This window comes from Ovis aries, chromosome 7, assembly GCF_016772045.2.
Source record: "Ovis aries strain OAR_USU_Benz2616 breed Rambouillet chromosome 7, ARS-UI_Ramb_v3.0, whole genome shotgun sequence".
In the NCBI taxonomy this organism is placed as follows: Eukaryota; Metazoa; Chordata; class Mammalia; order Artiodactyla; family Bovidae; genus Ovis; species Ovis aries.
In genome coordinates this window covers 18030857-18056663 of record NC_056060.1, presented here as the reverse complement: position 1 = coordinate 18056663, position 25807 = coordinate 18030857, and the positions used below count along the sequence as shown (strand labels likewise).

The following is a 25807-nucleotide window of genomic DNA, read 5'->3' as shown; positions in this document are numbered from 1 at the left end:
TAAAATAGAATGATCATATATCTACACACACACACATACATACATACATTCATACATACATATATATATAAAGGAAGACATACAAAGACATAACTATATATACATATTTTATATATTTTTTATATTTATATAATTATTTATATATATTATATACATATATATATTTTTTTTTTAAATAAAGGAAGGGACACATAAAGGCACACGTGCATAGGGCTCACCTATGTGACCCTGGCTTTGGGGACCATGGCCTTGGACAGCTCAATGCACTGCTCTCACATCTTAACTGAGGCTTACCCCTCAGGTCCTTGGGGTCCAGGCTAGAAGGACAGGGCTTCCCTCAAGTCGGTGAGGAGGCCAAGGCCCAGTGTCTCCATGCAATAAAGGCAATGCAGTATCAGGGTTTAGAGGCCCTGCTGCAGAAGCAGATGCCCCTATCATACCCCTGCCACTTGTACCAGTACGACCACAAAGTTTCTGAAGCTCTCTGTGTCCTAAAGAGGGATGGTACCTACCTACCTACCTCACAGGCTCCAAGAAGATTTAAGTTAGGATATCTACACACACAGCAGAGAGCAGGCACTAAATCCGTGCTTGGTAAAACCATAATGATCTTTTCTGCTTTTCATCTTTTCTGCTTCCGTGGTGAATCAGGAGAGATTAAAAATGTCAGAAAGTGATATTTTTAAGTGAAGGTGATTCGACATTCCCATGCATTTAATTGGCCCTTTCACAGAGAGCTATCATGCCAAGCAGAGTGCTAAGCATGGGTACCCTTCTGTTTCTTCATGATGCAGACAGGCTCTGAGTACCAGCTGTATACCAGTGTTGAGCTAGGACCTGAGAACAAGGAGAGAAGCACCCCAGGTTGCACAAATGGACTGGACCTAGCAGCAAAGAGCTTTATGCAGCTAAGACAAGACTAGGGGAGTCTCCCGGGGAACCGGCTGCCTGGCTGGGTAGGGTATGGATTGACAAGTCCTCAGAGGAGGAATCACGGTAAAATAGCTGTAATTATTCTGGTATCCACTTGGTGCCAGATAGCACATGTAATTTCCAGTCCTCTTGGCATCCCTGGTTACAAACATTCTCACCTTTCAGAGACGAAGTTTCCCACCCAAGGATCAGAGACCTGTGACCTGCCTCAGTCATGTGGTTGCAGCAGAGGCTGGACTCGAGTCTGCTCAGCCCCCAGTATAGGCAGTTCCAGCACTGCCTGCTCTCTCTCCAGCAGACTGCTCTCGAGCTTCTGAATCATTCCCCTGGAATGTCCTTCCTACCCTGACCCCGAGCAACACTATGTGAAAGTCACTCAGTCGTCCTGTCCCACTCTGCAACCCTGTGGTCTGACTATACAGTCCATGGAATTCTCCAGGCCAGAATACTGGAATGGGAAGCCGTTCCATTCTCTAGGGGATCTTCCCAGCCCAGGGATTGAACCCAGGTCTCCCGCATTGCAGGTGGGTTCTCTACCAGCTGAGCCACCAGGGAAGCCCAAGAATACTGGAGTGGGTCGCCTATCCCTTCTCCAGTGGATCTTCCCGACCCAGGAATTGAACTGGGGTCTCCTGCATTGCAGGCAGATTCTTTACCACTGAGCCACTGGGGAAGCCGTGAGCAACACTATGACTTTCCTAAAAGGAGGGTTTTTCAGTGAGCCTCAGGCTTCTATATGACATGCATAAATGCCTCCAGACTGCCTCAGCGTTTTTTTTTTTTTCCTTTTTTAGATATTGGTTTTGGGTAGCATTGTTTGCCCAAAAGTCCAAGAGTTTGAAGACCTTTCACAGTTATACGCCTCCCCAGGATACCCCTGAGAGGTGAGAGGTACAGGGACTGTCTTCCCCTTTGTGTAGAACAAACCCAGTAAGGTTGAACTCCTTCACAGCACCTGGAGACAGGGAGCCAAGACTACCTCAGAGGGTGGTGTGAGGACTCTTTGAGGAAACCCACCCAAGTGCTTAAGGCGAGTGAGTGCTCAGGGAGTGAGTGTAAGCCACTGCTGTAGCACACTGTGGTCATTAAAAGTCCTCCAGGTCTCAGCTCCAGGGTAGAGTCCTGGCACTCAGTTACCCTGAAACCATGGGGCTTGTTCAGCTGAGGCCTCCTTCCTTCAACTACAGCCTTCCCAGGTGGTGCGGTGGTAAGGAATCTACCCGCAACGGGTGGGAGACACGAGTTTGACCTTCCCTCCATGGGAAACTACCCTGGAGGAGGAAATAGCAACTCACTCCAGTATCCCTGGGAAATCCCATGGACCGAGGAGCCTGGCGGGCTGCAGTCCATGGGGTCACAAAGAGTCGGACACCACTGAGTGGCTGAGCGCTGTCATTGTCACTCAACTACATTCCAGGGCACAGAGGGGTCTCTGGATGACCTTGAGAGTTTAAACTGGGTCCCTGGAGGCAGGATGAGTGAGACGGCTGAGCAGCTCAGCAAAGAACCATCTAATCAGAGGTTCGAGCCCAGAGCTGGATGTCAGCCTGCCAGTCTACGGGCACCATGTTCAGAGAGCTGCAGTGAGAGGTCAGAGGTCATGTGGGCAGAGCCAGCAGGAGACATGGTTAGAGCAAGGTCAGGACAGAAGGTTCTGTGACTGAAGGGCTGCAGTTTCATAATACCAGATGTGAACATTAGACGGGGATGGCCACACGAGTGGCAAATACAGTCAACTCATCAGTCCTAAACCTGGAACCCAGCAGAGAAGGCTTTTCTCTTATTTGTAAATACAAAACACAGCAAACAGAAAACAAGCTTTTGTTCTTTCTTCTCCTCCCTGACATATCCTGATTTATTAATAAACTGATGATGGATTCACTGGGTGGTTATAAAAAAAAAAAGTGTCGAATCAGGTCGCAGGCTTGATATATAAAGTAATTCCTAGAGTGTGTGGAGTGGTTTGAATGGTGGCTTTCCCCAAAAGATATGTCCATGCCCTAACCCTGAGAACTTGTAATGTGACCTTATTGTGGAAAAGGGTCAATGTCGATGTAATTAAAGGATGAGATGAGATCATCCTCTTCTGGGGGGAGGAGGGGGCCCTAAATCCAATAACAAATGTCCTTAGAAGACAGAGGAGAAGGCCACGTGACCATAGAGGCAGAGACTGGGTTGAGCAGGAGCTGAAAGAAGTATACCACGAGCTGAAAGAAGTAAGGAGAATTCACCCCTGGCTACTAGAAGAAGCACAGTCCTGAAAATACCTTGATTTTGAATGTCTGGCCTCCAGAATTGTGAGGGAATAAATTTCTGTTGCTTTAACCCATTAAGTTTGTAGTTATTTATTACAATGGCCATAGGAAATTAACACAGTCTGTTGGTCCTTCCAGGACAAGGAAGAAAAGCATATAGACATTTGTCGAGCTCCTTCTCTGTGCTGAGCACTGTGCAGACAGCTCACAAGCATGGGGACAGGTTGTAGGGCACTGGCACCACTAACCCCAGGTCACCACTTTACAGGGCCCCTGGGCCACTCTGGGAGACTGATTATTTTGTCTCTTTTACAGGAAGAAACTGAGGCTCAGAGAAGCTATATGGCTCACCCATAGTCTCTGGCTAGTGAAGGGCACAGACAGGACTAAAATTGAGGTCTCCTGACCCCTACTCTGGGCTTCCTTGGTGGCTCAGTGGTAAAGAATCCGTCTGTTGATGCAGAGGACTCAGGTCCAATCCCTGGGCTGGAAAGATACCTCGGAGGAGGGCATGGCAACACACCCCAGTATTCTTGCCTGGAAAATTCCACAGCCTGGCGGGCTACAGTCCATGGGGTCACAAAGAGTTAGGCGGAGCAACTGAGGCACACACATGACTCCTACTCGAGCACTTTTGCTTTTCATGCAGCATGTTGCCTCCCTGTCTGTGTTTTTAGTGGAAAACAGAAGAGTAAAATGAATAGAAATAAATCCACGTTGATAGTCCTAGTAGAAAGATAATAGGGATAATCAAACAGAGGAAGTATATTTCTGGCACGTTTGGGAATTCAGTTACCCATCACTTCCTGATTTATCATGAACACAGATAACTAAGGCATTGTCTATAATGTCTAGCTTTGACTGCAGCTAAAAATCCACTTCCTAGAACTAATCCCACCCTTGACTTAGTTTCCTATTGCCCAGCTGGGCAGGGTCCCTGGGGAAAGAAAACATGAAACCACATTCCATCCTCTTCTATTCATAAGAATTCTCTAATTTATAAAGTTGAATTATGGTGAGTGATTTGAAATTCCATCTCGGTCCCCATGGTGAGAATCCAACCACAAGCTCCAGAATTGTATTTTTATAGTACACAGCCAGAAACAAAGGGGGAAACAGAGAAACAGAAAGGAAAGAAGGAAGGGAAATGCAGAGAAAGAAAGAAATATCAAAGGAAAAAATAAAGGGAGGAGAGCTTTGGATATCAGCCTCCTACTTCCGTCAACCTCCCATCCGCCCCCTACTTCACCTAGTCCTCCTGACGACCCTCCTCTCTCCTTCCTTTCTGATGATCAAGGAGTGTTCTGTAAGGCAGGATGGGAAAAATTCCAAATGTTCTCAGACACACTATTCCTAAAATTAGGACCTTGGTTAGTCAGTGACAAACAGCTAAACCAAAGAATAAATCATAGTGAGAGAGAAAAACAAGTAATAGAAGCTCAAAGCTCTGTCAGCTGCTAGCCCATTGTCCCTTGCCCAAGATACACACAACATATCAGGACTGAAGAAGAAAAACATGAGGCACTTCTCAAATGACCCCAAACTGCTGATTTCTCTCACTTATTAAGAGTTTTAACAAATCAGGAAGAAAAAAACAAACAACCCAAAGGAAGTAGGTTTAAAGGGCATGAATGGGTAGTTTACAGACATTTCGTAAGTTCATGTCTTAAAGCCCTAACCCCAATGTGGTGGTATTTGGACATGGCACCTTTGGGAGTTAATTAGGTTTCGATGATGTCATGTGATGGGGCCTATCCCCTCATGGGATTGTTGTTGTTCGTGTCCTCCTCTTTGCAACCCCATGATCGTATACCAAACTTGCAGGACACCAAGCTTCCCTGTCCTTCACTATCTCCCAGAGTTTGCTCAAACTCAGGTCCATTGAGTCAGTGATGCCATCCAACAATCTCATGCTCTATCACCCCCTTCTCCTGTCCTCAATCTTTCCCAGCATCAGGGTCTTTTCCAATGAGTCTGCTCTTCTCATCAGGTGGCCAAAGGATTGGAGCTTCAGCTTCAGCACCAGTCCTTCCAATGAACGTGCAGTGTTGATTTCCTTTAGGATTAACTGGATTAGTATCCTTATCAGAAGAGGAAGAAAGACCAGCACTTTCTGTCTTTCTACCATCTAAGGATATAGTGAGAAGCCAGCTGTCTTCAAGCCAGGAAAAGAGTCCTCACTGGGGCATCAAATCTGCCAGTGCCTTGATTGTGGACTTTCCCCAGCCTCCAGAACCATGATAAATAAATTCCTGTTGTTTAAGCCACCCTGTCAATGATATTTTGTTTTAGCAGCCCAAGCTGACTAGCATAGCAGAGAAATACAACATACATATGAAAACTGTATAATGTTCCATGTAATCAAATAAATGCAAACTAAAACAATAGAATTCCACTTACCCCCATCAGACTGGTAAAGATTATAAAGTTTGACAATATCAATACAGCAAGAATGTTCAATGTTGATGGGAGTCTAAACTAGAGCAGTTCTTAATAGGAAACTTTGCAGTACCTACCAAATTTTAAATGCACAAACCCTTGAGCCCAGCAGCTCTGTTTTCAGTAGTTCACCCTTTCAGTTCAGTTCAGTTGCTCAGTCGTGTCCGACTCTTTGCGACCCCATGAATCGCAACACACCAGGCCTCCCTGTCCATCACCAACTCCCGGAGTTCACTCAAACTCACGTCCAGCTAGTCGGTGATGCCATCCAGCCATCTCATCCTCTGTTGTCCCGTTCTCCTCCTGCCCCCAATCCCTCCCAGCATCAGAGTCTTTTCCAATGAGTCAAATCTTCACAAGAGATGGCCAAAGTACTGGAGTTTCAGCTGTAGCATCATTTCTTCCAAAGAACACCCAGGGCTGATCTCCTTTAGAATGGACTGGTTGGATCTCCTTGCAGTCCAAGGGACTCTCAAGAGCCTTCTCCAACACCACAGTTCAAAAGCATCAATTCTTCGGCGCTCAGCTTTCTTCACAGTCCAACTCTCACATCCATACATGACCACTGGAAAAACCATAGCCTTGACTAGACACTCAAAATTAGTGAATAAAGTTGTATATAGAAAAACTTTTATTGCAATACTTTTCGTAAGAACAAAACCAAAAACTCTGGAAACAACCTGAATATCCATGAAAAGGAGTTTGGTTAAATCCTCTCAAATCTAATCCATTCAAGCAATGGAATACAACTCATCTGTTAGAATGAGGTAGATATATATATCTGTTAAATTGAACAACTCTCCGTAATATATTAATTAGTAAAAAAAAAAAAAAAAAAAAACAAGAAGTAGAACAGTATGTGGAAAGTAAACCTATTTATAGATATCATCACTGTTGTTGTTAGGTTGCTAAGTTGTGTCTGACTCTTTTATGACCCCATGGTCTGTAGCCCACCAGGCTCCTCTGGACCACAGCGCACCCAACTCCTCTGACCATGGGATTCTCCAGGCAAGAACACTGGAGTGGGTTGCCATGCCCTCCTCCAGGGGATCTTCCCAACTCAGGGATTGAATCCACATCTCTTGTTTCTCCTGCATTGGCAGGTGGGTTCTTTACCACTAGCACCACCTGGGAAGCCCATAGCATTTATACTATACAACTATTTATATATCATTTACATTGTACGAGGTATTATAAGTAATCCAGAGATTATTTAAAGTTTCTGGGAAGAGGCACATAGATTATACACAATACCATACCATCTTATATAAATAAGAGACTTGAGCATCCGCAGACTTTGGTATCCTTGGGGGTCCTGGAGCCCACATTCCCCATATCCAAGGATTGACTCTCATGTAGATCTGGCAGTGTCATTGGGTAATGAAATAAAAGAATGAAGTATAGTCGCAAACATGCTAGCAGTCACCAAGCAGGAGCACAGGAGAGCTCCAATCATCCCTCCACCGGAAGAACTTAAATCATTCGACAGGAGTTTTATAATGTGTAAGAAGCAGATCCAGCTGTCAAATCAAATTGGTGCTCTCTCCATTCCACTGGAGGTTTTCGAGAATGGGGGAGGGTGGATGTAGAGGCAAGATAAGAGAATTGAAAGAGAAGATTTTTCAAAGTACACTTACAATGCCATGCCTTTTTCCCAGAGGTTATGATATGTCTTGCCTGGGATGAGGCTAGGATCCAAGGAGATGTACACTTTGGATAAAATCCTCCAGGCTTCTAATAGTCCCCTTCCTCAGATAAAAAACAACTGCTTGGGACTTCTCTGGTGGTCCAGTGCTTAAGAATCCGCCTGCCAATGCAGGGGACACAGGTTCAGTCCCTGGTCTGGGAAGATTTTACATGCTGAGGAGCAACTAAGCCCGTGCGCCACAACTACGGAGCCCACTTGCCCTTCGGCCCATGCAAAAGAAGCTATCACCATAACAATCTCGTGCACCACAACTAGAGAAAGCCCGCGCACAGCAGCCAAGATCCAGGGCAATCAAATTAATCAGCTTAAAAAAACCTGCTTGTTATTACAGTATTTTTCTAAATAGTCACTGTTGGGCATGAGCCAGGGAGCAGAAAAAATGGAAGGCATTCAGAGAAGTAGGAGAATCAAGGTAGTCACATCCCTATTTTAACTTGACTTGTGCAAAAGAAGGGGTGGTAGTAGGGGGATTAAAATCCCCCAAAGGTTTTGGTTTGGAGCTGGATGCTTTAATGAACACTTTGGGATCTGTTGTACGGAAGTTAACGTTAGGGAGGGATGTGTAAATGTATACTGATGGTAGGATGTATGCACAGGGCAGCCTGGCAATTATTACCTTTTCCCTGGGTCCTTTAGGAAATCCCCCTCCATGCTGGATGAAGTATAACAGGAATGTATTCAGGGACCCTGACAGCTGAAGCCAAGGTAAGCAGTGTGAGCCAACTGAATGGTCCCTGGAATCTGAAATCTCCAGTAAAGTGGCCAAAAGAACACAGACAGCTTTGGGTCCTTCATCCTGATCCCATCGCTTGTGCTCTGAGACCATTCCTGTTGCTCTCTGGAGTGCCTCAGTGCCTATCTGCCTCCTAGGCTGGTTACAGTGAGTTCCGCAATGCTTATGTTAGTTTCTGTGGCTTGCAGTTAAGAATCCTAAATGATATCCGTGTGTGTTTAGTCGCTCAGTCGTGTCCATTCTTTGCGACCTCATGGACTGTAGCCTGCCAGGCTCCTCTGTCCGTGGGGTTTCTCCAGGCAAGAATACTGGAGTGGGTTGCCATGCCCTCATCAGGGGGATCTTCCCAACTCAGGGATCGAACCCAGGTCTCCCGCATTGCAGGTGGACTCTTTCCCATCTGAGCCACCAGGGAAGCCCACATGATATCTAAATGACTGAAAATAAGATAATATGTGGCAACCAAGATAAGATGAAAAAAGCTGGGTCTGCCTTTGGCATACTGCTTGGAGAGAAAGCAGTGACTGGGATGACCAAAGGTAGTCCCGACTTGGCAGAAGCCTCGGGATTAAAGGAATCCAGCGCTGGCGGCTTCATATAGGGACAACAGTTGATCACGGTAAGTGTAACCAGAGAACCAAGGCCGCCATGGAATAGGAGGCACTAAGTGAGTAGGAGGTTCACAGGGACAGATAGCAAGTGAGCTTAGAGAAGAGCTGGAGAAGCAACAATCTGAACGATGGTGGCTGTGTTTTATTTCATCATCTTTTTAAGGCGGATGAATGTATATGACTAAAATAGGATGGTCAAATAAACTGGGGCTTCATGACTCAATGAAATATCATCATCATGAATAATACAGAGCAATGCGAAGAGTCCTGTAATATAATGCTAAGTGAAAAACGCCAAATACAAAATTGTAACTATACTGTGATTATAAAAATGTAAAGATCCTGTAGGCACATGAACAAAGCCTGGAAGGGGACACGGAAAAATGAAAACATACGATCTGTTACTCAAGCTGGACCCAGGGTAAGTTTTCTTGTAATTTAAAAAAGTTCAGTCATGGTTATAATATTGCTTGCTCAATAAATAAAAATAAATAGATTAAATGGAGAAAGATTCAGAACAGACTGCTGGGGGATGGGGAGAAGTATGGAATAAACCGAGTGTTAGTAGAAGTCCTCCTCACAGAAAGCCCTGGGAATTTCTCATTGCCACCAGAAGATCCATAACTAGGAACAGTTCTGAATGTTTTCAATGTATTTGGTTTCGGTACTAATGTGAAATTTGGTTTCGGTACTAATGTGAAATCATGTAAGATTTCACTGGTTTCTAATTTTCTTTCTACAAAATTAAACCCACCATCTGTTCTTCATAGAAAGGGAGTCACATACAAAGTCTGACATTCTAAAGTCTTGTTCTAGAAGAGACTGGAAAAGAAGACTTTGGTTTTAGCCACATAACCAAATCAACACCCTAAAGCAAACATGGCAAAAACACACCTTGGAGTTTCATCCCGGCGAGCAAAGCTTTGGAACTCTGAGAGCACACAGAAGCAGGCACATCGAGCTGGCCCCCCAGCTAGGATATGTGTTACCTGTGCAGGAGTCCTGGGAGGTGGTGCATCATGATGAAGATGCTCCAAACTCAAGCCAGATGTAAATGAAAGACCTCCATGATGGTTTTCTCAGGGACACAAATTCAGCCTTACATTTTAACCAGCTATCTTGACTCTGCTACAACATAAACTGCAAAAGCCCCTACTCTTACCTTTCAGCATAATGTCAAGGCCAGCAGCTGCAAAATGAATGTAAGAATCTCACAAAAATGGGAGACTGGAGTAAAACACACTCAACCTTGATTATCACGTCAAATGTTTATACATAAGAGAGCTCTACAAATGCATTTTAAAAGGATGCATTTGCACAAAACCATCATAAAGGGGGAGGAGTGGGTGGAAGCCAAGGGAGAGAGAGAGGGAGATGTGTGGAAAGAGGAATACCAAGCCTCAGCTAAAGCATGAACCATACAGAGGAAAACCCATTGACAGGGAGCCACCCGAAACCTAAGTAAGTATGAGTTTTGTTGCCCTGCAGATTCCAAGTCTATCTGCCAGGCCCTTGGACCCTCTCTTAACACCTGTGTTCATTGAGTTGATGAATTCTGACAGTAAATGATCTTAAATTCATCAAACTCCATCATATCCATCCATAAATATGATACTTGAGTATATGTTGTTGTTCAGTCACCCCATCATGTCTGACACTTTGTGACCCCATGGACCGCAGCACACCAGGCTTCCCTGTCCCTCACCATCTCCTGGAGTTTGCCCAAGTTCATGTTCATTGCCTCAGTGATGCCATCCAGTCATCTCATCCTCTGTTGCCCTCTTCTCCTTCTGCCCTCAGTCTTTCCCAGCATCTATGTTTGCAACAGATGACCAAAATACTGGAGCTTCAGCTGCACCATCAGTCCTTCCAGTGAATATTCTGGGTTGATCTCCCTTAAAATTGGCTGGTTTGATCTTCCTGCTGTCTAAGGGACTTTCAGGAGTCTTCTCCAGCAGCACAGTCTGACCCAAACACTGGAGAACAACACAGCTATACCCTTGTCCTCCTAGTCCTAGTCCTGTGTCGCTGCTCCATGTGTGACCCACCTGGTACCCACAACATCATCAGCCTCCCATCTGCTGGAGACACGCAGATCCCTGGATCTCACACCAAACCTAGTGAATAAGAATCTCCTGGGTGAGGCCCAAGAATATGCATTTTAAATAAGTTTCCCCAGTGATTTGAATGCATCCTCTGGTTTGAGAATCACTGGTCCCTGGATGCCTCTAGAGCAGTGGCCCCCAACCTTTTGGGCACCAGGAACCAATTTTGTGGAAGATAATTTTTCCATGGACCTGGGTGGGGGGAATAGTTTTGGGATGATTCAAACACATTATATTTATTGTACACTTTATTTCTAATCTAATGCTGATCTGACAGGAGGTACTGGTTCCCAGCCCAGAGGTTGGGGACCTCTGTGATGGAAAGCATCCAACTGACTTACCGTCTGGGGTTTGGGGCTCTACTACGCACTGCTAATTCCTAATCCCCAAATGCTCTAGCCACACTATTTTATTACCCTCAAATTCCCTGCTTTTCATCCCACCCTTTTCACTTCTGTCATTCAATTTGATGACAACCTAGAGTTTATCAAACGAGACAGGAAAGCATCCACAGAAGGATATCTACCTAACATGGGATCCACGCTAAGCAGCCTCCATTTGAAATGTACTTTTAAGAAAGGAAGTACAACAGCAATCAGAACTGTAGGAAGATGAAAGAGAAGGGAAGGGAAGACTCGTGGGAAACCCTGGACTGGCTCCTTGTTCTGGTCCCAAGTCCGCTGTAACTCACTTTCTGATTTGGGGCACGTTGGTCTGTGGCTCTGGACCTCAGTTTCCATATCAGTAAAACGAGCCGGTTGGGTTTGATGAGGGCTGGGGTCCCTTCCAGTGCTAACAGGCTCTGATTTTTCCTGGAAGAGAGCTGACATTCCTTGCCACGTATGGATTCACTTCAAGTACCACAACAGAGAGGCAATCCCACAGGTTGTGCCCAGGGGTCCCCACTGCAAGCCAAGAGCAGGCTTTCAGCACAGAAGATCTTCCCTAAATGTGGTGCAAAGGAGGCCCGGATGCCTTCCCATAGTATTCAAAGGCGGCCCGGCCAAAAGGATGGAATGAGGTGAATATTTGAATGTGATCTGCATAATCGGAAACACTCCCCCTTCTGAAATGGACCTGACTCTTTCATCACCAGCCACATGGAAATCATCCTCGGTTGTAACTAGAAAATAACACGGAGCATGTGCCTGGGTCCCCAGGCCGCCCTGTGTGGCTGCACAGTTACTCAGAAAACACAAGCAGATGTCTTCTCTGTGTGCAGAGCCTGGGTGTGTTCTTTTGTTCGGTGGCTGGTCCATTTGGCCTCATGCTCTCAACAGCAATCCACTACCTGCAACCCAAGCCAACCGGGACAAGTCAAAATAGTGAGTAATTCACACAATAAAGAGTGCTGGCTTCTGGACCGGAGGCTGACTCGGAACCTTCCAGTAGAGACTTCTGCCTGGTGATTTGGCCATTTGCATCTGAGTCAATAGCCAGCACTCGCTGGGAAGCAGCTGGGATCAGCAGGCTCCTAGAAGGAAGGCAATTTGAAAGCATCCCCTGGAAATTGGCAGCATCCCACGCAGAGCAGAGCGCACAGGAGACACTCAGTAAACACTCTGCGGGATGAAGGAGGCTGCAGATGGGTTGAGATGGGCCCTACCTGGATTCCCAATTTCCAGTCTTTCCCTTGCCCACTCACTCCTCCTCGTGCCATCAAAGCTATTTTCTCTCTCCAGATCTAGCCCTGCTGCAATACTCTCTTGCTTACCAATGTCTCTTGAGTTCTCACTCTCCAGAAGATGAGATCCAAGCTTACTTTGTGCCATGGCATTTGAAACTTTTCATAAACCTCATAAACCAGCCTCACCCTTCCGTTCCAGCTTCAATTCCTCTGCTGCCCTCTCCCCTATTCCCGCACTGTGCTCATGGCATGGATGAAGTTGAGAAGGAGGACACATGGCTTCTCCCTTTCTGCCTTAACCCTGCTAAGCTCACAGCTCAAATGCCTCTCCCTTCTCCTTTCCTCCTCTGCCTGGGAACTCATACTCAGCTCCAAAGACCTTTCCCGTCCAGGTTTAATGGTCTCTCTCCCATGCTGCAGGGTCATTACCCACATCCCTCTCCATAGCACTTACCACCTGGCACTATAATTATCTGTGTACGTAACTATAATTATCTGTCTCCCCAACACCATGAGCCCACAAGGCAGGGATTATGCCTATTTATCTTTGTCTTCCATTTACTCTCTCTAACAGCACCTCTTGGAAAAGGCAATGGCAGCCCACTCCAGTACTCTTGCCTGGCAAATCCCATGGACAGAGGAGCCTGGTAGGCTGCATTCCATGGGGTCGCTAGGAGTCGGACATGACTGAGCGACTTCACTTTCACTTTTCACTTTCATGCATTGGAGAAGGAAATGGCAACCCACTCCAGTGTTCTTGCCTGGAGAATCCCAGGGATGGGGGAGCCTGGTGGGCTGCCGTCTATGGGGTCGCACAGAGTCAGACACGACTGAAGTGACTTAGCAGCAGCAGCAGCAGCAGCAGCAACAGCACCACTTACAGTTGTCTGTCACCTGGCAAGGCCCTCGGAGAATGTTTGATGGAAGGATGAGTGAGCACAGGGGTGAATGAATGACGAATGCACCAACTGCTTCTCCTCTCCCCAGAACAGCATGCCCGCTCTCCTATCTCTTCAAAGTAAGGCACTCAGTATTTGATTCCTGGATTATCTCCTGCCTTTTGAAACTTTCTCTCTCCTTGACTCCAGGACACCATGCTGTCCTAGATTTCCTCCTAAACTTACAGCTCTCTTCTCTGCTGTTACCTAGGTCTTCTTCTATCTGCTGGCTTCTCTTTTATTTGCCCTTCAAATGTTAGGGCTCCACTCTTGGCTTTCCAGTCTTATCCGACTCTTCTTACAGGGAAATACTGTAGCATCAGCAATGATCTTTCATGATGATATTTTCCTTATTAATGAGTAGCTCCAAACTCTCTCCCAAGCACCAGATTTATATTCTAAATCACCAACTCTACCTACCCACACATGGGCTTCTCACACTCAATATGTCATCTAACGAGGACCAGAACACCTGTTTCACCTTCTGATTCATCCAACTGGTTATAAAATATGACAGCTTGACCTCAAAAATGTTTCTGGACTCCATCCCATTTCCCCCACCCCAGGGCCCATGGCTGGGGCAAGGTTTCACTTTCATTTGCTCTTACCTGGTCTCTATCCATTCAACCCCCCTTCCTTCCACTTCCAGAATTACAGTCCTAAAAATCACACATCCAAGTCTCATGTTTATTGACTTCCTGGAGCTCCCCTCTGCCTCCAGAACTAGTCCCCCAGCCTGGCTCATAAGTCCCCCTCACTCTTTGGCTTCTTCCTGGACCTGCAGCCTCCCCTGCTACCACTTCCCTATTCTTAACTTCTCACTCAGCTGCCCCAAGTCTTTACACCACTCTGTGCCTAATATCGGAGAAGGCGATGGCACCCCACTCCAGTACTCTTGCCTGGAAAATCCCATGGACAGAGGAGCCTGGTAGGCTGCAGTCCATGGGGTCACAAAGAGTATAGCCCATGCTCCTGGGCTCTAAAGCCCTCGCTCCCACCTTTACTTCACGTGATAAGTTCCTGCTCATTCTTCTAGACCTCCTGATGTCACAACCTCTTTGCAGACAACCCCAACTCTCGAGGCAAGGATGGCTGCTCTGTTCTTTAGGCACTCAGAGAATTTTGAGCACACTTTACTGTATTCCATTATAACTTCTTGATGTGTCTCATACCCCAAGTTGTGAAACAAAACCAGATATAAATTTATTGTGCTCATCTACAAATGGAATAAGTATAAAACTGAGAAAAAAAACAAAAATTCAAATTAACAATATTAATTTAATGTGATGGATGGTTAATGAAACTAGACACTGCAGAGTGTGGCTAGGATATATCTAAGCTTTTGAAATTTTACTTATTGACTACATTCTTCTGAATTTGAGCATGATGAACTATCATTTGAGTTATTTTTTCCTGTTGAAAAATGAACTTATTTTAAACCACCAATCCATCACAGAGAAAGGTCTATGTATAAGGCTGAAGAACATTTTAAATCTTGCTTAATGAAAAATATTCAGTATTATTTACCACTGGACTTATCAGGAATGAGTGTGAGCTGGGTCATGAAAGACAGAACCTGTGCATACAGCTGAAGGTGGACCTGCTTCTGCATTTCTACAAGACGGGGTCTTTGGAGATTGATACCCAGATGGTATCACGTATATCTCCACCTTTTTATGGACTGAAAAACTTTAAACCTTTCCTCACTAAAAGGAAGTTATAAACTGTCATTCAGATTACCCAGAATAGATTTATATTAATATTTTTAGGTTATCATCAAAATGAAAATTCTCAACTAAAAAAATCTAATTTAAGATGCAGATCACCAAGCATACACAAAAGACTCCAAGGATCTATGGGTCGTTGGCTTATAAAACACTGTTTTAATATTAAAGAAAAATGATGAGGCTGAAAGCCAGGATTTGACTCCAGGCTGGGCTGATTCCAAAGTTCAGACTCTTCTCTCTCTGCCCCTGGTGTTTAATTCTCAAGAATGCTCTGAGGCCCAAATGCTGGGCACCAAAGAGCTTCAGAAGCCATAAAGCCCTTTCGTTGTTCAGTTGATAAGCCGTGTCCAACTCTTTTGCAACTCCATGGATTGTAGTCCACCAGGCTCCTCTGTCCATCAGATTTCCCAGGAAAGAATACTGGAGTGAGTTGCCATTTCCTTCTCCAGGGGATCTTCCTGACCCAGAGACTAAACCCATGTCTCCTGCATTGGCATGCGGGTTCTTAACCACTAGCCACCGGGGAAGTCCCATAAAACGCTACATGATGGTTAGTTGAGGGTTAGTTTATTATTACTTATATAGGTCAAAGGAAAATACTTCAGAAAAGGAACAGGCCTATTTTAGGAAGTGTTCTGTCTTGCACAATTTGATGCCTCTTTAAGGAGATAATATTTATATCAGTTCTCTCCATATATTTCACAGGTCACAACTCAAATCTGATATTGTTTTATTAAGGAGGTAAAGTTATTATTCACATGTACCATGGGAGCAGGTGAGTAGAAAACTGGGGCCTCCCAACAAAGGAAAAGATGCTAATTATCAGGGGCCCAGGTGCAAATGCAACTAGAAAACTGCTAAGCCAGGAACACCCAGGAGCAGCCATTCCTGGAAAAGGCGCAGTCGTCTGGGATGCACACAAACCTTCTGACCCTATTATTTCCAGGGTCCAGGTGAACTCCTTGGTTACCTTTGAGATTCTTCTCATCACATCCAATGACCTATAAAAGCCTATCTCCTTGTGTTTACACAGCATTTCTTTGATTCTTCTAAAAAGAGAGGCAAGTAATGTCTACTAAGCTCCAACCACGTGCCAGACAGGCACATTACTAACTTACTTGACTGAATTTTAAAGCTAGCTTCCCCACACTCACCAGTTGTTGTTATTGTTTAGTCACTTAGTCGTGTTCAGCTCTTCTTTGAACCCATAAACTGTAGCCTGCCAGACTCCTCCGTCCATGGGATTTCCCAGGCAAGAACACTGGAGTGGATTGCTATTTCCTTCTCCAGGGAATCTTCCAGACCAAGAGATAGAACCCACTCTCCTGCGTTGGCAGGCAGACTCTTTACCACGGAGCCATAAGGGAAGTCCAAGTCCCATTGCCAATTATACCTTAATTCAAATGTCATCTCCTCACCGAGGCTTCCCTGGCCACATCATCTAAAGTAGCAAGTGTACATGGGCACACGCGTACACACTTATACACACACACACACACAAACACACACATAGAGTCACACACAGAGTCACTATTCCATTATGCTGTTTCATTTCCCTCATAGCAGTTATTACAGTCTGAAATACTCTTATATGCTTGCTTGCTTATTTTCTATTGCTCCCATCTAGACTAGAAATGCCTCCTTATATGTGAGGATCTTGTGTTTTCACCTCTATTCCCAGGCCCTAGGAGCAGAGCCTGCCACATAGTAGATGCTGAGTGGTTGTTGAATGAATATACTCTACTCAGTAGGAAACATCATCCCTCTAATATAACTGAGAAGCTAATATATTCTGCTTAGGTTTAGGCTGCTGGAAAGTGATACAGTCAGAATGGAAACTTCAACCTACCTGCTCCAGGAGCCAAGACGCTCACTCCTCCACCTTCTCTAACTCGGGTTGTTAGCAGTGCACCAGACATCCCAGGGGAAAAAAAAAAAAAAGATATGGGACCTTCCCCAATAACCAGTTTCCTCAGGACATATGTGCATGTGAACATCCCTGATGTTAAGTAATTTAGAACATTGTTTTAAAATTAAAACGATCAGTTGTACTTGGGGACAGAATGTTACATTTCCAAGAATGTTTAAAGAAAACAGTAGACTTCAAGGAAACCTTGAGCTCTCAGTAGGCCATTCTAGGCCACTCCAAAGGTTGTATTCTGCTTATTTGCCTGCATGGGCGTGTATGTAAATGTTCACACTCTTCTAATGGGACATTTGGAGGAAAACATTTGGGAAGACCCACACTGTACTCAGGCCACCACTCAGAAATGCTGGAGTTGAAATGATTTAGCAGAAAAAAAGGTAGCTGAGGGATAACAATCCTAAACAATGATGTTCGAGGTAAGGAAAGATGGTGCTAGAGATAGAAAGGTCAACAGACCTCAGCTAAAGTGGTTTAGGTGAGAAAGCAAAAGTACAGACATTATTTGAAAGAGACTCTGTTGCGAGGATGGTTGCAAAGCCTCCTTCCCAGCACGGGTCAAAATAAAACAGGCTTGTCTTTCTGGGATGGTGTAGGTCTTGCCTGGAAGAGACAATCTCTGGAACTTATTTCCATTCTGAGAATGCTATGGTCTAGACCCACCAGCAACAGCCAAATTAGAAGCTCCTACCACTGTTTCTGGAATGATGAAAAGGTGGGGGTGGGGAGGTGGATTCTTAACAGACTCTGGCTTGATCTGAAACTTCTGCCCCAGACAGTCATAGAAAACTTTGCCTGGCGCAGCATTGCTTGGGCGAGGAACAGAGCAGCACACATCCCCTGGAGGTCAGAGGAGCTTGCCTGCCAGGGGAACCGGGACGCCCCTGTCCATGCAGACGTGGGCCATGTGGACAGCCCCGAAAGGGCCCCCTCTGCAGCACTCATAGGCTTCCCCAAACATTTAAACTCTCCCTGGCTGTGAACCAAGAATCCCTCTCAGAGCCAACAGCGTACAGCCCATTAAAAACCCTGTGCAAATGCAAACACTCTCTCCATTAGACAAGGAAGAAACAAGAACCACGTTTTGGGACCGTGCTAGCAGCTGTTGAAACCAGACCAGGGGCTAGAGTCCCTGAAGAGGAAATATCACTGTATTAAAAACCACAGCTATTTCCAAGGCTCTCAGACGATTATGCGGGAGACCAAAGGTGCCGTAGGGAAGTGCTGGGAGAGCAGGCAGGTTCTGCCACATTTAGGGCAGGACAATGTGGAGGAACCAGAGGCACCTTTGGATTTTCGAACTGCTCGAGGCTTGAGATCCAGTGTGTTGGATGGTAAGAACACTGCACTCATATAAATGTATTTAATCCACACCCTAATCCTGGGAGGTTAGCATCCTCGGTTTATCCACAGGAGAGTCATTAATCTAATTGGTTAGAATCCCTTATGCTGCCTGGACCACATTTACTGGCGAGCAGAGGTACCACTTTGAAAGCTTCCATCCTCTGGCTCTTTCTTCCGCAGCAAGGGGTCCTCCACCTCTTTTTTCTTACAAGTTCTTGAAAGTGCTGGTCACTGCTTAGGGCTCACAGAGACAGAAGGTTCCATTTAGGCCTCACATCCAAGCTATATAATCCACTTGTGCTTTGTCAGAAATCTGCACTGGGACCCATTAGGCACTGACCCAGGTAAAGTGTTTTCTGGCATTTTCCTCACAACATAACTCTTACTGTAAATTGGATATAACGGGAATGGTTAAAAAATGAGCACATCCACTATCACATGGATGTTGGCCATATGGGATTCCCGAGGGAAGCCACCACTACTCCCCCCAGTGGGCTCAACTCTGTTTGGGGCTTAGGAGCCACCAACGTGGTGTCTCCTTCCGAGGGCGGCGTCTGTGAATGGAGCTGCACTGTGTTTGGATATTCTGCTCCCTGCTCCCCACATCTTATCTCAATTTTGTACTTTATTGATTGTAACAATGGATCATATGATGACAGCAGCCTACATGTTACCAAAATATACCCAGTGACCATTAAAAAGCCATTATTAATTCTTACGGAAAACCTTATTATTGCAAGTATGAAACTCTCAAACACTTAACCCTTTTCTTCCTCCGAAACATGGCTTTGATGACTTGATGCTTAGTGCAAAACCTCGCAGGGGCATAATTAATGCATCATAAGGACATAGCAGGCTTTGTCTTCCATCTGCTACTGTTGTCAGGGTCTCTCTCTAGCTCAGGAATCCCACAGGCAGGATTCAGGCATTGAGGCATCTCTGGCAGGAATACCAGTGGATGACATGACAAGCTTGCCAAGGCCCAAGGCTGACATTTCCCACAAGGTGATCTAAGTCACATCGCCAGTGAGAGGCGGAGCTTGAGACACCAGCCCGGGATTTCTCCACCAGCCCTGCCCCCAGTCAACCTGCCATGCAAGGCCAGAGGCCTGCAGAGCAGCCAACAGGGACTCAGCAAACCACAGACCAATGTGAGGAGTGGCAGGGTTCTGGCTGGGAGAACAGCCACAGAAATGAAGGAGGGACACACCAGGCCCAGGAATGTGGAGGGAGCTGGGACATGCCCTATGTCCCACACAGCCTCCAAAACTCCCGACTGAAAGAGAGACTGGGGAAAGTTCCAGAGGCGCCTGAAATACTTACTGCTACTGTGGTTTCTAGAACAATGGTTCTCCAGCAGGGGCCATTTTGCCGACCAGGGGACATTAGAGAACGCCTGGACACATTTTCGGTTTTCATAGTTGAGGGTGTGGGGGATGCTATAGTATCTAGTGGGTGGAAGTCAGGGATGCTGCCAGCATGCTGCAATCCATGAGACAGTCATCTCCGCACCCACCCCCCTGAGATCTTCCGTTCTTGGGCCCAAATGTCAATGGCCCTGAGGATGAAAATTTCTGTTCTGGAATGAGCCAGGGATACCCTCACTCCACTCAGCCTTTCTCTCCACAGAGTTCTGTCTCTGGCTTGTGCACAGCTAAGGAATCTGGTCCCCAGAGCATTAGCACTGTGACTGAGAGGAGCAAGGGGGTGGGGGACAAAATGAGAGGGAACAACATTCAAAAGGAAAAGGTCCAGAGGGAATGGGGATGCGGCAGCGCCTGTGACGGGGACCCTGAGACCTGCCCTTAGCCTTGCTTCTGGCGTCTCATGGCACTGGTGCAAAGGGCTGGGCAGGCGGTTAGACCCTGGGTGCCTAGCTAGTGGATGTTGATATGGGCTAATTTTAAACAAGGTCACAAATAAATGACACATCAGGGGGTTTCCAGTGAATCTATTAATAGGGGAACTGCTTATGCCGGTTGATTAAACTTGATACCACTGAGGTTAAATAGGAAAGATACCCAGACTGAAACTGGTCAGTCTGGAATGAAAAGGAATGCTGCTCTGCCTCTTTAAATGGTTGCGGCCGGGCCCCTGGATTGATCAAGCTGTAAGTGAGTTTTTATTTAAAGGTGCCTGGGTCATCCATATCAGTGGATGGTGGTGTGGCCACATATGCACTGCCAAGAGAGCTAACCTCGAGCCCATGCCTCCCCGCTGGCCTTCTCAGATGCTGGGCACACCTGGCCAGGTAGAAGAGGCAGACTGCCAGGTTAGCAAGCCCCTTACCCTGGATCCCTTTTGACCCCTTCTGCCCTCCATGCCCAAAGCTACACCCGTGACACTGAGACACCTGTGATTTACATTCCTCCAATCATTGGAGAAACTGAGGCAACAGTCACCTGGTGGGGAAGGAGTGGGGAGGAGAAGGAAAGGGTGACCCCGAAGGCCCTCAGCCTGATATGTAAAAGTCTCCATGCCTTGGATATAGGTGCAGGGAGACTGATAGCAAAGAAATGGGACAGAGCTGCCCACCAGGAAGGGGGTGAGGGAGGTGGTATCTGGCCCACAGCCTTCCTGTACAGCCTCAGAGGTCATCGGGTTGGCCTTTTCTGTCCCCGCTTTGATCTCTTCCCCTTCCACACATACAACTTTCAGTTTTGAGGTCACAGATGGATTTTTCCAGGAGCCCATATCTTTGTGGCATCAATCCCCCACCTCCAACCTCTATTCCCTACTCTCCCAACAGTGCCAAACACATATAGGGCCATACTCCTAAGCCCCTCCTCCCCCCACCTACCAGCCCCCAGCAAGGCTGTGCTGGAGGCAGCAAGGTGCTCAGGCAGATAAACACAGAGTCCTGCAGCGCTCGAGCTAGTCCACTCAGCCCTTGATGCAGCCGGTGCATCCGTGCTGTCAACCTTCAGAGCCCTTGGGGACCCTTCCATCTGCCATGGAGCACTCTATTTGCTTTCCCGGGACGTGGCCAGCAAAACGCCACCTGCCAACAGAAGGGGGCTCTGTCTCTGCTCTGAACTTGGGGAAGAAAAATGAAAAGGAGCTCTGCTGGAACATCTGGGCCAAAACACACATGAAAGGATGGGAAGCTCTAGAAATAGGAGATTCCTCTCAGTCCTGAAAAGCAACATGAGGCAGCAGAGATCAGGTCTGATGGACTGAACAGCACAAACCACTGAAGAAACGATGCCCTCCCAAAGAAGGCAGGCTTCCCTGAGTCTGGCAGGCAGATCCTCAGAAGCTGCCCTTCATCCTCCCATGGGTCACGTTGAGTTCCAGGCACCATCAGGCAAGTACCATGAAGCTCCAGGTACTGGGTGAGTGCGGTACAGGCATAGTTTCTGAATCCCAGAAAAACACCCAGCAGCACTACCTGCTCAGGGGCAGGTATTAAATATATTCATTCTACACATAAGGGAATAAACTCAGAGAATGACAATCTTGGGAAGTGGAAGGGCCACACTGCAACTCAGGTCTGTTTCGAGGTTTCCTGAGCCTTTCAAAGGTAGGGTCTAGTCTTTCTCTATCCTCTGCACCAAACACAAGGCCAGCCTATGGAAACTACGTTTTGAGCGTGTGGTCAGTTGAACTGCGCCCTCCCGCGTTCAGGCAGGAGCAAGTACCTTCTCTAACACGCATGGCACCTTGACAGCTCACTTGGGACCAACTCCACTGCCGGTTTCTGCCAGGCTCACCATGACACCATCCTTGTTCCTCGTCCTACATCTCTGAGAGCTATGTCCTCTGTCATTCCTCATTCTACCTTCCTCCAGAATCTACCCCTAACTTAAGAGTCTTTCTCCCTTCCATGCTCCTATTCATGCATACTCACAGCTTGTTTACAATCCAAGTCGGAGATGACTGACCCACTACTGGCATCTCTGCTTCTACTGTGATTGCCATATTTCTTTCTCCTTTTAGTTGAAGTATAGTTAACCTACAATATCACATGCATTTCGGATGTCCAGCATTATGATTCAATATTTTTACAGGTATACTCCTTTAAAAGGTATTACAAGAGAATGGCGATAGGTCCCTTTGCTGTACATCCTTGTTGCTGACCCATCTGATACACAGTAGTTTGTATCTCTCAATCCTCTACCCCTAATCTGCCCCTCCTTCCCTCTCTCTCCACTCTAGCAACCACTAGCTTGTTTTCTGCCTCTCTATGCCTGTTTTTTTCTGTTTGTGTATACATTCATTTGCATTATTTTTTGGATGCCAGTGATGTCATTGATTATCACATCTCTGAAACTCATCACAATACCCTCTTGCCTCGTTCACTCAAGATCACCTCCTGCTCATGACATCTGATGAGGGCATGGCAACTCTCTCTCCCAATATTCGAAGTCACAAAATGGACTCATTATTTCTCCTTGAGTCTCCTTTGCCCTCCAAACCTGGTCCTGTTGTCAAGTTTTCTTACCTCTTCCAATTATGTCTTTCACCTGACCCTTCCGTTCAATTTAATTGAAATGCCCCTAATTTGGATTCCAAATCCATAATAACACCCCCCGACCCACCTACTCCAGCCTGGGATTTGGGGTTTTGTTTGTATGTTTTTGCTTTTATCTGGCTGCACTAGGACTTAGCTGTGGAATACAGGATCTAGTTCCCCGACCAGGGATCGACCCTGGGCCCCTCGCATTGGGAATGCGGAGTGTTAGCCACTGGACCACCAGGGAAGTCCCCAGCCTGGGCTTTGAAAGAAAGCAGCCTGGAGTTCAAATGCTGGTCCTGCCATTTACAGACTCTATGACACTGGGTGGGCTATTCAACATGGATAAGTCTTAGTTTCCTCATTAGTTGAGTGCACTCACTTTGTAGGTTTGTTGTGTAAGACAGAAATCATATGTGTACAGTATCTAGCACCTAGGGTATGCTCAATAATTGCTGGTGGTTGTTACTGTTATTATTAATAATACTATTATTATTACAAGCTGGTTTCCCTGCCGCCAGTGTCTCCCCATCTCCATCCACCCTACACACACTCCAGCTGACAAGAGAGATGTCCTCCCTATCAGCCTCCCTCTGTTAAACTCTCCCCACTTCTCCCTTCCCAAACCCTCTGGACCCCAGCAAAGAGGCTGTCCTCCAACTCAATAATGCTCAGTTGTCTTTTTATCTTTTGCAGTAGAATGCACATACCTAGGGCTTCCCAGGTGACTCAGCAATAAAGACTCCAGCTGCCAGGCAGGAGCCACAGGAGAAGTAGGTTCTATCCCTGGGTCAGGAAGATCCCCTGGAGGAGGTCATGGCAATCCACTTCAGTATTCTTGTCTGGAGAATCCCATGGACAGGAGCCTGACAGGCTACAGCTCATAGGGTCACAAAGAGTTGGGCACAACTAAAGTGACCTAGCATGCATGCACACACATACATACCTAAAGATTTTTAACATTTCTTAGCCTCTTCCATGGACTGAGTACTGTTAGGTACATTCCCAAACATTATTGGTTTTCTGCCTTCTACAATGAATTAATGCAATGCCTTGCACATAAAAGTAGTCAATAAATGTTTACTGATTGAAGACAGTAGTGCCCCCTGAGAGCGTGAAGGGCACATTCCCTGTGGTAGAGGACGACTGCAGTTCTTCCTTTAGGTAACCCAGATTCTGTGATGCTGGCCTAGAACACTAATGCAAGCAGCAGCAGCAGATCCTGGAGTTTCGAGAAGTTATGAACCATTCAAATTGTTCTAATTCATTTCCCTTTTCTCCATAACCTCTCCATCTCCAGCATTTATTGTCTGGAGATTTTTGATGATGGCCATTCTGACCAGTGTGAGGTGATACTTCATTGTAGTTTTGATTTGCTTTTTTCAATACTTTGGCCAGCTGATGCCAAGAGCTGACTCATTTGAAAAGACCCTGATGCTGGGAAAGATTGAAGGCAGGAGGAGAAGGGGATGACAGAGGATGAGATGGTTGGATGGTATCACCAGCTTGATAGATATGAGTTTGAGTAAACTCCGGGAGTTGGTGATGGGCAGGGAGGCCTGGTGTGCTGCAGTCCATGGGGTCGCAAAGAGTCAGACACGACTGATCGACTGACCTGAACTGAACTGAATAACCCATGTATAAAATAGATAGTTAGTGAGAACCTACTGTATAGTACAGGGAACTCAGCTCAGTGCTCTGTGATGAACTATAATAGATGGGTGGGATAGAGGCGGGGAGAGAGATCCAAGAAGGAGGGGATATATGTATACATATAACTGATTCACTTCATCATACAGTAGAAGCTAACACAGCATTGTAAAGTAATTATACTCTCTGCAAAAATGCTGCGGCTGCTGCTAAGTCGCTTCAGTCGTGTCCGACCCTGTGCAACCCCATAGACAGCAGCCCACCAGGCTCGCCCGTACCTGGGACTCTCCAGGCAAGAGTACTGGAGTGGGTTGCCATTGCCTTCTCCACAAAAATTAACTGTACTGATTGTGCTTAGATGTTTATTTCATTGCCATGTTACGTGTCATTCTGTTTCAGAGCTTCTTACTGGTATTCACATGATTCTGTATGAGGCACATCACGAGTTGCCATTCCCAACACCAACTTGTTTCAGTCAGCAAGAGGCAGATTTGAAACAGAAGTGGTCCTTTTTGACTGTGGACACCAAGTTCATCCCAGAAGATACAGAGCAGGGAACCCAGTGGAGGGCTGCACTGAACGAGCCTGCCTTCTGTACCCATGAGTACCACATCTGCAGATCCAGTCAAACTCAAATTTAAAATATTCACACAAAAAAATTCAAGAGATTTCCAAAATGCAAAACTTGAATTTTGCTACTTGCCAGTAGGTGCTGGTGAAGACTTTTGAGAGTCCCTTGGACAGTAAGAAGACCAAACCAGTTAATCCTAAAGGACATCAACCCTTAATATTCATTGGAAGGCTTGTTGCTGAAGCTCCAATATTTTTGCCACATGATGAGAAGAGAGGACACATTGGAAAAGACCCTGATGCTGGGAAAGATTGAAGGCAAAAGGAGAAGGGGCAACAGAGGATGAGATTGTTAGATAGCGTCACTTACTCAATGGACATGAATTTGAGCAACTCTGGGAGACAGTGAAGGACAAGGGAGCTTTGTGTGCTGCAGCCCATGGGGTCGCCAAGATTTGGACACAACTTAGCAACTAAACAATAACAGCAACTATTTCCATAGCATTTACATTGTATTTACAACTATTTATATAGCATTTACATTGCATTAGGTGTAAGTAATCTAGAGAAGATTTAAAGTATCCTAGGAGAAGGAATGGAGAAGGAAATGGCATCCCACTCCAGTGTTCTTGCCTAGAGAATCCCAGGGATGGAGGAGCCTGGTGGGCTGCCGTCTATGGGGTCGCACAGAGTCGGACATGACCGAAGCGACTTAGCAGCAACAGCAGCAGCAGGAGGATGTACATAGATTATATGCAAATACTATGCCATTTTATACAAGGGACTT

General features: G+C 46.1%; 1 protein-coding gene across 3 annotated transcripts in view; it reads right to left on the bottom strand.

The window, feature by feature from the left end:
* THSD4 (thrombospondin type 1 domain containing 4) overlaps positions 1-25807 on the bottom strand; it is a 694305-nt gene that overhangs the window by 566806 nt on the left and 101692 nt on the right. The gene's annotated exons all lie outside the window — the stretch shown is intronic.